This window comes from Hippopotamus amphibius, chromosome X (assembly GCF_030028045.1).
Source record: "Hippopotamus amphibius kiboko isolate mHipAmp2 chromosome X, mHipAmp2.hap2, whole genome shotgun sequence".
Classification (NCBI taxonomy): domain Eukaryota; kingdom Metazoa; phylum Chordata; class Mammalia; order Artiodactyla; family Hippopotamidae; genus Hippopotamus; species Hippopotamus amphibius.
In genome coordinates, this window is record NC_080203.1 from 63798781 (window position 1) to 63811245 (window position 12465).

Consider the following 12465-nt stretch of genomic DNA (forward strand, 5'->3'; position numbering starts at 1 on the left):
TTAAAAAACACAAGAGGTTTAACACTTAACACCCAGGTCACACTTTGAAGGCCACTTTTCTTTCTATTAACGTAGTTTAGCTGTGAGGCTGCAATGAGATGCCCTTCCCATACAACTTGCCACCTCTGCTCTTTCTGGTGATGATGACTCTTAGGACCATTTGACAGGTAATCATTAGAACTTGAATCCAAGTAGACTGGAGGGTCTTTTTGCTTATCACTATGGGGGGAATTATGCTGGTAACACTTGTTAATGTTAGTAGGATTTGCATGTGTAAATCTTCTCCCTGTCAATGAGACATTGACCTCTAAAAGAAATGTTCCTTAGAGATGGACACTTTCTACTCTAGAAGCATTAGTGAATTAGTTATCCTATTTAAATTTTTGATGTGGAAAAAAATCACAAGACTATATCAATTCAGCAGAGGATTTGTAGAGCTTGAGAAGATGAAATACTAGCTCTTAGTTTTCTGTTCACATTCTAATATATATTAGATACTATTACTCTTCTTTATCTTACCAACATAGCATTTTTCTCTTATTTTCACTTATTTTTATTATTTTGTAATTGAAGTATAATTGACATTCAACACTATGTTAGCTTCAGGTACACAACATATGATTAGATATTTCTATACATTACAAAATGATCACCACAATAAGTCTAGTTACCATCTGTCACCATACAAAGTTATTACAATATTGACTATATTCCCCATGCTGTACATCTCATCCCCATGAGTCATTTATTTTGTGACTGGAAATTTGTACCTCTTCATCTTCCTCACTGATTTCACTCATCCTCCCCACACTCCTCCTTTCTGGCAACCACCTGTTTTTTTCTCTGTATCGATAAGTCTATTTCTGTTATGCTTGTTCATTTGTTTTGTTCTTTAGATTCCACATATAAGTGAAATAAAACTTTTTGTATTTCCTGCCTGCCTTGTTATTTTATGTAGCATAATACCCTCTAGGTGCTATCCCTTTCAAACCACCAATAGCATTTTTCACACAAGCAGAGCAAATAATACAAAAATTTGTATGGAAACACAAAAAACCCCCAAATAGTCAAGACAATCTTGAGAAAGAAGAACAAAGCTGGAGGTATCACACGCCCCAATTTCAAACTATATTACAAAGCTACTGTAATCAAAACAGCATGGTACTGGCATAAAAACAGACACATAGATTGATGGAACAGAATAGAGAGCCCAGAAGTAAATCCATACTTATATGGTCAATTAATCTACAACAAACAAAGCAAGAATATACAAAGGGGAACAGAACCTCTGATAAATTATGTTGGGAAAACTGGACTGCTTTCTCACACCATATACAAAAATAAACTACAAATGGATTAAAGACTTAAATGTAAGGCATGAAAATGTAAAACTCTTAGAAGACAACATAGGCAATGCACCCTTTGACATAAGTTTTAGCAATCTTTCATTGGATCTATTTTCTCAGGCAAGAAAAACAAAAGCAAACAAATGAGACATCAAATGAAAAAGCTTCTGCACATCAAAGGAAATCATTAATAAAATGAAAACCTACTGAATTATTGCAAAAATATTTGCAAATAATATGACTGACAAGAGGTTAATATCCAAAATACATAAACAGGTCATAAAACTCAAGTTTCAAAAAAATAACCCAACTTAAAAATGGGCAGACGACCTGAATAGATATTTTTCCGAGGAGGATATACAAATGGCCAACAGGCACACGAAAAAAAATGCTCATTGCTAATCATCAGAGACATGCAAATCAAAGCAACGACATATCATTTCACATCAGTCAAAAATTACTATCATCAAAAAGTCTACAAATAAGGATTGTTGGTGAGAATGTGGAGAAAATCAAACTCCAGTACATTGTTAGAAGGAGTGTAAATTGGTGCAGCCACTATGGAAAACAGTATGGAGAGTCCTCCAAAAACTAAAAATAGAACTACCATGTGATCCAGCAATTCCACGGCTGGATATATCTAAAGAAAATGAAAACAATAATTCAAAAAGATGCATGCATCCCAATGTTCATAGCAGCATTACTTACAATAGCCAACCTAAGTGTCCATCAACAGATGAATGGATAAAGAAGATGTGGTATATATATACACAATGAAATATTACTCAACCATTAAAAAAAAGAATGAAATTGTGCCATTTGTAACAACATGAATGGACCTAAAGGATATTATGCTTAGCAAAATAGGTCAGACAGAGAAAGAAATGAACGTATACAATGAAAGAGAAACAGGCTTACAAATAAAGAAAACAAAATCGTGGTCACCAGTGGGGAAAGGGATGGGGGGAGGGGCAAGATAGGAATATTGTGTTAGAAGACACAAACTACTATGTAACAATACAAAATAGATAGGCAACAAGGATATGTTGTGTGGCACAGGGAAATATAGCCGTTATTTTGTAATGACTTTAAATGGAGTATAATCTGTAAAAATACTCAACATGTAGTAAACCTGAAACTAACATAGTATTGTAAATCAACTATACTTCAATTTTTTTAAAAGGCTACTCATGAGTGGAGATCATGCCAGTTGTTTTTATCCAAATAGAGCTACTGATGGAAATGACAGATAACAGGAGTAGTGCCTACTATGTACTAGGCACTATTTTTTTTTTGGTGGGGGATTTAGTAACTTTTTTATACATCTTTATTAGAGTATAACTGCTTTACAATGTTGTGTTTGTTTCTGCTGTATAACAGTGAATCATATATATATATATATATATGTGTATATATGTATGTATATATATATATATATATATATTCCCAGATCCACTCCCTCTAGAGCCTCCCTCCCACCATCCCTATCCCACTCCTTTAGGTCATCATAAAGCACTGAGATGATGTCCCTGTGCTATGCAGCAGCTTCCCACTAGCTATCATTTTACATTTGATAGTATATATATGTCAGTGCTACTCTCTCACTATGGCCTAGCCTCCCCTTCTCCCCTGTGTCCTCAGGTCCATTCTCTATGTCTGCATTTTTATTCCTGCCACTAGGTTCATCAGTACCATTTTTCTAGATTCCATATATATATGTGTTAGCATATGGTATTTGTTTTTCTCTTTCTGACTTACTTCACTCTGTATGACAGATCCATCCATTGCACTACAAATAACTCAAATTTCATTCCTTTCTATGGCTGAGTAATATTCCATTGTATATATGTGCCACATCTTTATCCATTCATCTGTCAATGGACATTCAGATTGCTTCCATGTCCTGACTATTGTAAACAGTGCTGCAATGAACATTGTGGTACACGTGTCTTTTTTTTTTTTATCTTTATTGGAGTATAATTGCTTTACAGTACTATGTCAGTTTCTGCTGTACAACAAAATGAATCAGCCACATGTATGCGTATATCCCCATATCCCCTCCCTCTTGAGCCTCCCTCCCAACCTCCCTATCCCACCCCTTTAGGTCTTCACAAAGCATCAAAGCTGATCTCCCTGTGCTCTGTAGTAGCTTCCCACGAGCCATGTATTTTACATTTGATAGTGTGTATATGTCAATGCAACTCTCTCACTACATCCCAGCTTCCCCTCCCCCTGGTGTCCTCAAGTCTATTCTCTACGTCTCCATCTCTATTTCTACCCTGCCTTCATCAGTACCATTTTTCTAGATTGTATATATATATATATACACATACATATATATATATATATGTTAGCATACAGTATTTGTTTTTCTCTTTCTGATTTACTTCACTCTGTGTGACAGACTCTGGATCCATCCACCTTACTACAAATAGCTCAATTTCATTCCTTTTTATTGCTAATATTCCATTATATATATGTGCCACATCTTCTTTATCTATTCATCTGTTGATGGACACTTAGGTTGCTTCCACGTCCTGACTATTGTAAAGAATCCTGCAATGAACATTGTGGTACATGTATCTTTTTGAATTATGGTTTTCTCCGAGTATATGCCAAGTAGTGGGATTGCTGGGTCATATGGTAGTTCTATTTTCAGTTTTTTAAGGAATCTTTATACTGTTTTCCATAGTGGCTGTATCAACTTACATTCCTACCAACAGTGCAGGAGGGTTCCCTTTTCTCCACAGCCTCTCCAGCATTTATTGTTTCGAGATTTTTTGATGATGGCCATTCTGACAGGTATGAGGTGATACCTCATTGTGGCTTTGACTTGCATTTCTCTAATGATTGGTGATGTTGAGCATCTTTTCATGTGTTTGTTGGCAATCTGCATGTCTTCTTTGGAGAAACGTCTGTTTAGGTCTTCTGCCCATTTTTGGATTGGGTTCTATTAACATTTTTAACCTGAAGACAACCTGTGGGTACCATTATCATTCTCCATTTTACAGAAGAGAAACTTGATGAGGAAACTAAAGCACAAAGATAAAACAACTTGCCCAAGGTTGTACAGTTAGAAAAGCTTGGATTGTTCCTCCTAATTCAGTATGCACTAAAACATGTTTGTGATTTACTGGTAGTAAGATTATATTCTTTCTCATTGTAATGAGCTGTATCTGCCTGCTCTACTAGCGGTAGAGTTTAACATAAAAAAAAAAAAAAACAGATAAAAGCCCAGATCTTGTCATTTCTCTCCTTAAAATCCTTTCCATATTAAATATAGTCTGACCTCTTCAGCATAGCATATGAAACCACACCCTCAGAAAACCAAAATGTTCCTCTTTGGCTTCATCTATCATTCTACCTCCCTCCCCACCTCACACTCCATTTTTCAGACATTTTGAATTTCTCGGTATCTTCAAAGTCTCCGGCCCCTTGCATATGCCATTTCTTTTTCTGGAATTTCCTGGCCTCTCTCTGCTACAACCACACCCCTTTTCCCCTGACCATTCTTTTCTGCCTTTTAAACCCAGCTCTAATGTTACTTCAACTGCTAACACTTTGGCAACTCCACGTGGCAAAGTTACTTTTTCATCTGTGCCCCACCCGCAAGAACTGTTCATAACCCCTTATATCATAGGAATCCAAGTTTTCTGATTTTGCTTCTATCTCGTAGTTAGTGAGCTACTTGAGCGCAGTTGCCCTCCTATTCATCCTTTCATCTGTAGCACCTAATAACACCTGGCTCATGGCCATGCATCTCCTGCATAACTCTGCTCCTCTGGCCACAGTGCTTTCTATCTGGGGTGGCGACATGCTCCTGACCCTCTTTGGAATTGGGACTCATAAAGGATTTGACTTTCTAAGTGGCTGACCCATAACACAAAATCTCCTTAGCTATGGGCAGCTATATTTTCTACCATGTGACTAGGAAAGCAATGATAGTTTGCAAAGAAAGAAGCAGTGATGAGACATAGAACTGCCAGATGAAACTAAAATTGGTTTCTGAGAGCTTTCTAATTCCAGGATCAGGTCCTTCCTGAGGCACAGTATTGTTCCTGCTCTTGGTTTATTTGAAACATTCCTGTCTCATAATCAGATTTCCTTTAATGTTCAAGAAATGCATGTTGGAATACCTAAAATTTATCATTAGTGGGCCAGGAAGATGGCAGAGGAGTAAGACATGGAGATAACTTTCCTCCCCACAAATACATCAAAAATACATTTACTTGTGGAAAAGCTCCTACAGAACACCTTCCTAACACTTGAAGGGGATCTCAGAACTCCAAAAAGGCAAGAAAATCCCCATGTGACTGGTTAGTGCAAAAGAAAAAGGGAAAAAAAGAGACAAAGGAATCCCAAGGAGACGTGCCCCTCTGGGAGGGAGCTGTGAAGGGGGCAAAGCTTTCACACACTAGGAAGCCCCCTCACTGGCAGGGACAGACACAGGGAGCTTCGGAGACCCTGGAGGAGAGAACAACAAGAGGTGTGCGGAGGGCAGAGCAGAAAGATTCCCACATGGAAGATCCAAACAGCACTCCCCAGCAGAGAAGCTAGTTGGCCCACACAAAGCGGCAGGTCGGGGCTGGGCACCCAGACTTGAGCTTCGGAGAACAGACACCAGGGAGAGAACTGTGGCTGGCTGCATACAAACAGCCTGGGAGGGCAAGTGCACCACAGTTAGCTGGGAGGGAGTTTGGGGAAAAGCCCAGGACTGATGGAGAGGCAGGAGACCTTTGTTTCGGGGTGCTCCAGAGGAGCTTGCTGCTCCGTGAACTCACAGGCTGCAGAGCAGCGCCTCCGCAAGCACCACCTGCTACCCGCAGCTGCTAAATCTAAACACAAAGCCTGCCGTGGCAGCTACCATGGGTCCTGTGTGTAAGGCAGCTCATTGGCCAAACCCTCCTGGCAGCAGGTGCAGCCCACCAATGCGTTCAGAACCAAATTCCTTGGGAGAATGCATGGCACACCTCAGGCTCACACTGACCTCTGCTGCTGCAAGCACTCCCACAAGTTTCAATTAGACTGCCATATCCCTCCCTCCACCCAGCCTGAATTTGCAAGTGAGCCCAATCACCTTCTTTCGCCCCCTCTTGCCTGGGCTGGGAAGCAACTCCTGAGAGCAGCCCACATGCAAAGAAGGGACCAAAACCAAAACTGATCCCCAAGAACTGTAGGACCAAAGAAGAGAAAGGGAAACAGTGGCAAGAGGAGCAGATTTAATACCCACAATAGGCTTGATAGACTCTGCATCTGTGGATCACCTGAATACAAAAGTGTTTCTACAATAGAGGCTGTAGATTTAGGGGACAACTGTGGACCGTGGGGGCAAATACATGCAGGACTAATACCAGATCACAGTCTGAGCCCTCCACAGTCCTCCCCACAGCAGGTGCAGAGACCTACCTAGAAGTATCGGAGGACTTCCTGGTATGTTTGACTTGTTCCTGGATTTATGTATTTGTTACTTTAGTCTTTTCTGTATATATTTGTATGTGGGTTTGTTTATTGGTTTGATTACTCCCTTTGTTTTTTCTCTCTCTCTCTCTCTCTCTCTCTCATTGTGTTCTCTTTTTTTTCTCTTTTTTTCTCTTTTTTTCCTCTTTTTGCAATTGTGAGTGTGTACATCTCCTTGTGTGCTTTTGACTGCTTAGTGTTGCTTTTACCACCTGTCTTGGAGATTTGTCTGTCCTTTCTTTTTTTTCTTTTCTCTCCTTCTACCTCCTTTTTCTCCATGCTGTGCAGCTTCAAGGGTCTTGGTACCCCTGCCAGGGGTCGGACCTGGACCTCTGAGGCAGCAGAGCTGAGTCCAGGACTTTGGACCACCATAGAGCTCCCGACCCCATGGAATATTAATCAGCAAGTGCTCTCCCAGAGGTCTCATTCTCAACACTAAGATCCAACTCCAAACAAAGGCCAGCAAGCTCCAGTGCTGGATACCTCAAACCAAACAATTAGCAAGAGAGGAACATAGCCCCACCCATTAGCAGACAGACTGCCTATAGTCAGACTAAGCTCACAGACACGTCCAAACACATGAACAGACATGGCCTTGCACATCAGAAAGATAAGATCCAGTTCCACACAAAAGAACACAGGCACCAGTCCCCACCACCAAGAAGCCTACACAACCCACTGGACCAACATCCCCACTGGGGACAGACAACAGAGTTAAGAAGAACTACGACCCTGCAGCCTGATGAAAGAAGACCCCAAACACTGTAGGTTAAGCAAAATGAGAAAACAGAGAAAGATACAGCTGATGAAGGAACAAGGTAAAACCTACCAGACCAGGCAAATGAAGACAAGATAGGCAGTCTACCTGAAAAAGAATTCAGAATAATGACAGTAAAGATGATCCAAGATTTCAGAAATAGTATTGAGACACAGATGGAGCAAATGAAAGAAATGTTTAATAAGGAGCTAGAACTAAAGAACAAACAGTAATGAGCAACACAATAACTAAACTTAAAAATACTCTAGAAAGAATGCAAAGCAGGATAACTGAGAGAGAAGAATGGATAAGTTACCTGGAAGATAGAATGATGGAAATAATGGACACAGAGCAGAATAAAGAAAAAAAAAAGAAAAGAAAAGAATGGAGGACAGTGTCAGAGTCCTCTGGGACAACATTAAAGGTACCAACGTTTGAATTATAGGGGTCAAAGAAAAAGAAGAGAAAAACAAAGGGTCTGAGAAAACATTTGAAGAGATTATATTGGAAAACTTCCCTAACATGGGAAAAGAGATAGTTAATCAAGCCCAGGAAGCACAGAGAGTATCATATATGATAAACTCAAGGAGAAACACACTGACACACATATTAATCAAACTATGAAAAATTAAATGCAAAGAAAAGATATTAAAAGAAGCAAGGGAAAAGCAACAAATAACATATAAGGGAAAACCCATAAGACAGCTAATCTTTCAGCAGAAACTCTGCAGGCCAGAAGGGAGTGGCAGCATATATTTAAAGTGATGAAAGGGAAAAACCTGCAACCAAGATTACTCTACCCAGAAAGGATCTCATTCAGATTTGAAGAAGAAACTAAAAGCTTTACAGACAAGCAAAAACTAATAGAATTCAGCACCACCAGACCAGCGTTACAACAAATGCTAAAGGAACTTCTCTAGGCAGGAAACACAAGAGAAGGAAAAGACAAAAAACAAACCCAAAACAATTAAGAAAATGGTAATAGGAACATACATTTCGATAATTACCTTAAATGTGAATGGCTTAAATGCTCCAACTAAGAGACACAGACTGGCTGAATAGATACAAAAATAAGACCAATTTATATGCTGTCTACAAGAGACACACTTCAGAACTAGGGAAACATACAGACTGAGAGTGAATGGTTGGAAAAAGGTATTCCATGCAAATGGAAATCAAAAGGAAGCTGGTGTAGCAATACTCATATCAGACAAAATAGACATTAAAATAAAGACTATTACAAGAGACAAGAAAGAACACTACATAATGAAAAAGGGCTTAAACCATGAAGAAGATATAACAATTGTAAATATGCATGCATCCAACATAGGAGCACCCCAATACATAAAGCAAATGCTAACAGCCATAAAGTGGGAAATTGATAGTAATACAATAATAGTTGGGGACATTAACACCCCACATACACCAATGGACAGATCATCCAAACAGAAATTTAAAAAAGAAACACAAGCTCTAAATGAGACACTAGACCAGATGGATTTAATTGATATTTATAGGATTTTCCATCCAAAAACAACAGAATACACTTTCTTCTCAAGTGTACATGGAACATTATCCAGGATAGGTCACATCTTGGCTCACAAATCAAGCCTCAATAAATTTAAGAAAATGGAAATCATATCAAATATCTTCTCTGACCACAATGCTATGAGACTAGATATCAATTACAGGAAAAAAACTGTAAAAAATACAAACACATGGAGGCTAAACAACACTCTAGTAAATAACCAAGAGATCATTGAAGAAATCAAAGAGGAAATAAAACAAACAACAATGGAAATATGATGACCCAAAAATAGGGGATGCAGCAAAAGCAGTTCTAAGAGGTAACTTCATTGAAATACAATCCTACCTCAAGAAACAAGAAAAATCTCAAATAAACAGCCTAAACCTACATCTAAAGCAATTAGAGAAAGAAGAGCAAAAAATCCCAAAGTCAGCAGAAGGAAAGAAATTATAAAGATCAGATAAGAAATAAACAAATAAGAAATCAAGGACACAACAGCTAAGATCAATAATGCTAAAAACTGGTTCCTTGAGAAGATAAACAAAATTGATAAGCCATTAGCCACACACATCAGGAAAAAAGAGAAGACACAAATCAACAGAATCAGAAATGAAAAATGAGAAATAACGACTGACACTGCAGTAATACAAAGGATCATGAGAGACTACTACAAACAACTATATGCCAATAAAATGGGCAACCTGGAAGAAATGGAAAAATTCTTAGAAAAGTACAAACTTCCAAGACTGAACCAGGAAGAAATAGAAAATATGAACAGACCAATCACAAGCACTGAAATTGAAACTGTGATTAAAAATCTTCCAACCAAAAAAGCCCAGGGCCAGATGGCCTTACAGGCAAATTCTATCACATTTAGAGAAGAGCTAACACCTATCCTTCTCAAACTCTTCCAAAATATAGCAGAGAGAGAAACACTGCCAAACTCATCCTATGAGGCCACCATCACCCTGATACCAAAACCAGGCAAAGATGTCACAAAAAAGAAAATTACAGGCCAATATCACTGATGAACCAAAAATCTCAAGAAAATACTAGCAAACAGAATCCATCAGCACGTTAAAAGGATCACACACCATAATCATGTGGAGTTTATCCCAGGAATGCAAGGATTCTTCAATATATGCAAATCAATCAATGTGATACACCATATTAATAAACTGCAGGATAAAAACCATATAATAATCTCAATAGATGCAGAAAAAGCTTTTGACAAAATTCAACACCAATTTATGATAAAAACTCTCCAGAAAGAAAGCATAGAGGGAACCTACTTCAACCTAATAAAGGCCATATATGACAAATCCACAGTCAACATCATCCTCAATGGTGAAAAACTGAAAGCATTTCCTCTAAGATCAGGAAGAAGACAAGGGTGTCCACTCTCACCAGTATTATTTAACATAGTTTTGGAAGTGTTAGCCACAGCAATCAGAGAACATAAAGAAATAAATGGAATCCAAATTGAAAAAGAAGTACAAATGTCACTGTTTACAGATGACATGATACTGTATATAGAAAACCCTAAAGATGCTACCAGAAAACTGAGTTAATCACAGAATTTGATAAAGTTTCAGGATACAAAATTAATGCACAGAACTCTCTTGCATTCCTATACACCAACAATGAAAAATCAGAAAGAGAAATTAAGAAAACACTCCCATTTACCATTGCAACAAAATGAATAAAATATCTAGGAATAAACATACCTTGGGAGGCAAAATATCTTTATGCAGAAAATTATAAGACACTGATGAAAGAAATGAAAGATGACACAAATGGATGGAGAGATATACCATGTTCTTAGATTGGAAGAATCAATGTTGTGAAAATGACTATGCTATCCAAAACAATCTATAGATTGAGTGCAATCTCTATCAAATTCTATCAAATTACCAATGGCATTTTTCACAGAACTAGAACACAAAAAATATACAATTTATATGGAAACACAAAATCCCCCAAATAGCCAAAGCAATCTTGAGAAGAAAAAACAGAACTAGAGGAATCAGACTCCCTGACTTCAGAGTATACTACAAAGCTACAGTAATCAAGACAGTATGGTACTGGCTCAAAAATAGGAATATAGATCAATGGAACAGAATAGAAGGCCCAGAGATAAACCCCTGTACATAAGGTCATCTTATCTTTGACAAAGATGGCAAGAATATACAATGTAGAAAAGACAGCCTCTTCAGTAAGTCATGCTGGGAAAACTGGACAGCTACTTGTAAAAGGAGGAATTTATAACATTAACACTATGCACAAAAATAAACTCAAAATGGATCAAAGACCTAAATGTAAGGCCTGACACTATAAAACTCATAGAGGAAAACATAGGCAGAACACTCTGTGACATAAATGACAGCAAGATCTTTCTTGACCCACCTCCTAGAGTAATGGAAATAAAAATAAGAATAAACAAATGGGACGTAATGAAACTTAAAAGCTTTTGTGCAGCAAAGGAAACCATAAATATGACAAAAAGACAACCCTCAGAATGGGAGAAAATATTTGCCAATGGAGCAACTGACAAAAGGTTAATCTCCAAAATATATAAGCAGCTCATGCAGTTCAATATCAAAAAAAAGAAACAACCCCATCCAGAAATGGGCAGAAGACCTAAACAGACATTTCTCCAAGGAAGACATACAGATGGCCAACAAACACATGAAATGATGCTCAACATCACTAATCATTAGAGAAATGCAAATCAAAACCATAATGAGGTATCACCTCACACCAGTCAAACTGGCCATCATCAAAAAATCTCGAAACAATAAATGCTGGAGAGGCTGTGGAGAAAAGGGAACCCTCCTGCACTGTTTGTGGGAATGTAAATTGATACAGACACTATGGAAAACAGTATGGAGATTCCTTAAAAAACTAAACATAGAACTACCATGTGATCCAGCAATCCCACTACTTGGCACATACTCTGAGAAAACCATAATTCAAAAAGAAGCATGTATCACAATGTTCATTGCAGCATTATTTACAATAGCCAGGACATGGAAGCAATCTAAGTGTCCATCGATAGGTGAATGGATAAAGATGTGGCACATATATACAATGGAATATTACTCCACCATAAAAAGGAATGAAATTGAGTTATTTGTAATGAAGTGGATGGACTTAGAGTCTGTCATTCAGAGTGAAGTAAGTTTGAAGGAGAACAAATACCATATGCTAACACATATATATGGAATCTAAAAAAAATGGTATTGATGAACTCAGTGGTAGAGGAAGAATAAAGATGCAGAGGTAGAGAACAGACTTGAGAACATAGGTAGGTGGGGAAGGAGAAGCTAGAACAAAGTTAAAGAGTAGTATTGACATTTATATACTACCAAATGTAA

At 38.0% G+C, this 12465-nt stretch overlaps 1 protein-coding gene across 1 annotated transcript in view; it reads left to right on the plus strand.

The window, feature by feature from the left end:
* The window catches only part of CHM (CHM Rab escort protein), a 244442-nt gene that overhangs the window by 213654 nt on the left and 18323 nt on the right, over positions 1–12465 (plus strand). The gene's annotated exons all lie outside the window — the stretch shown is intronic.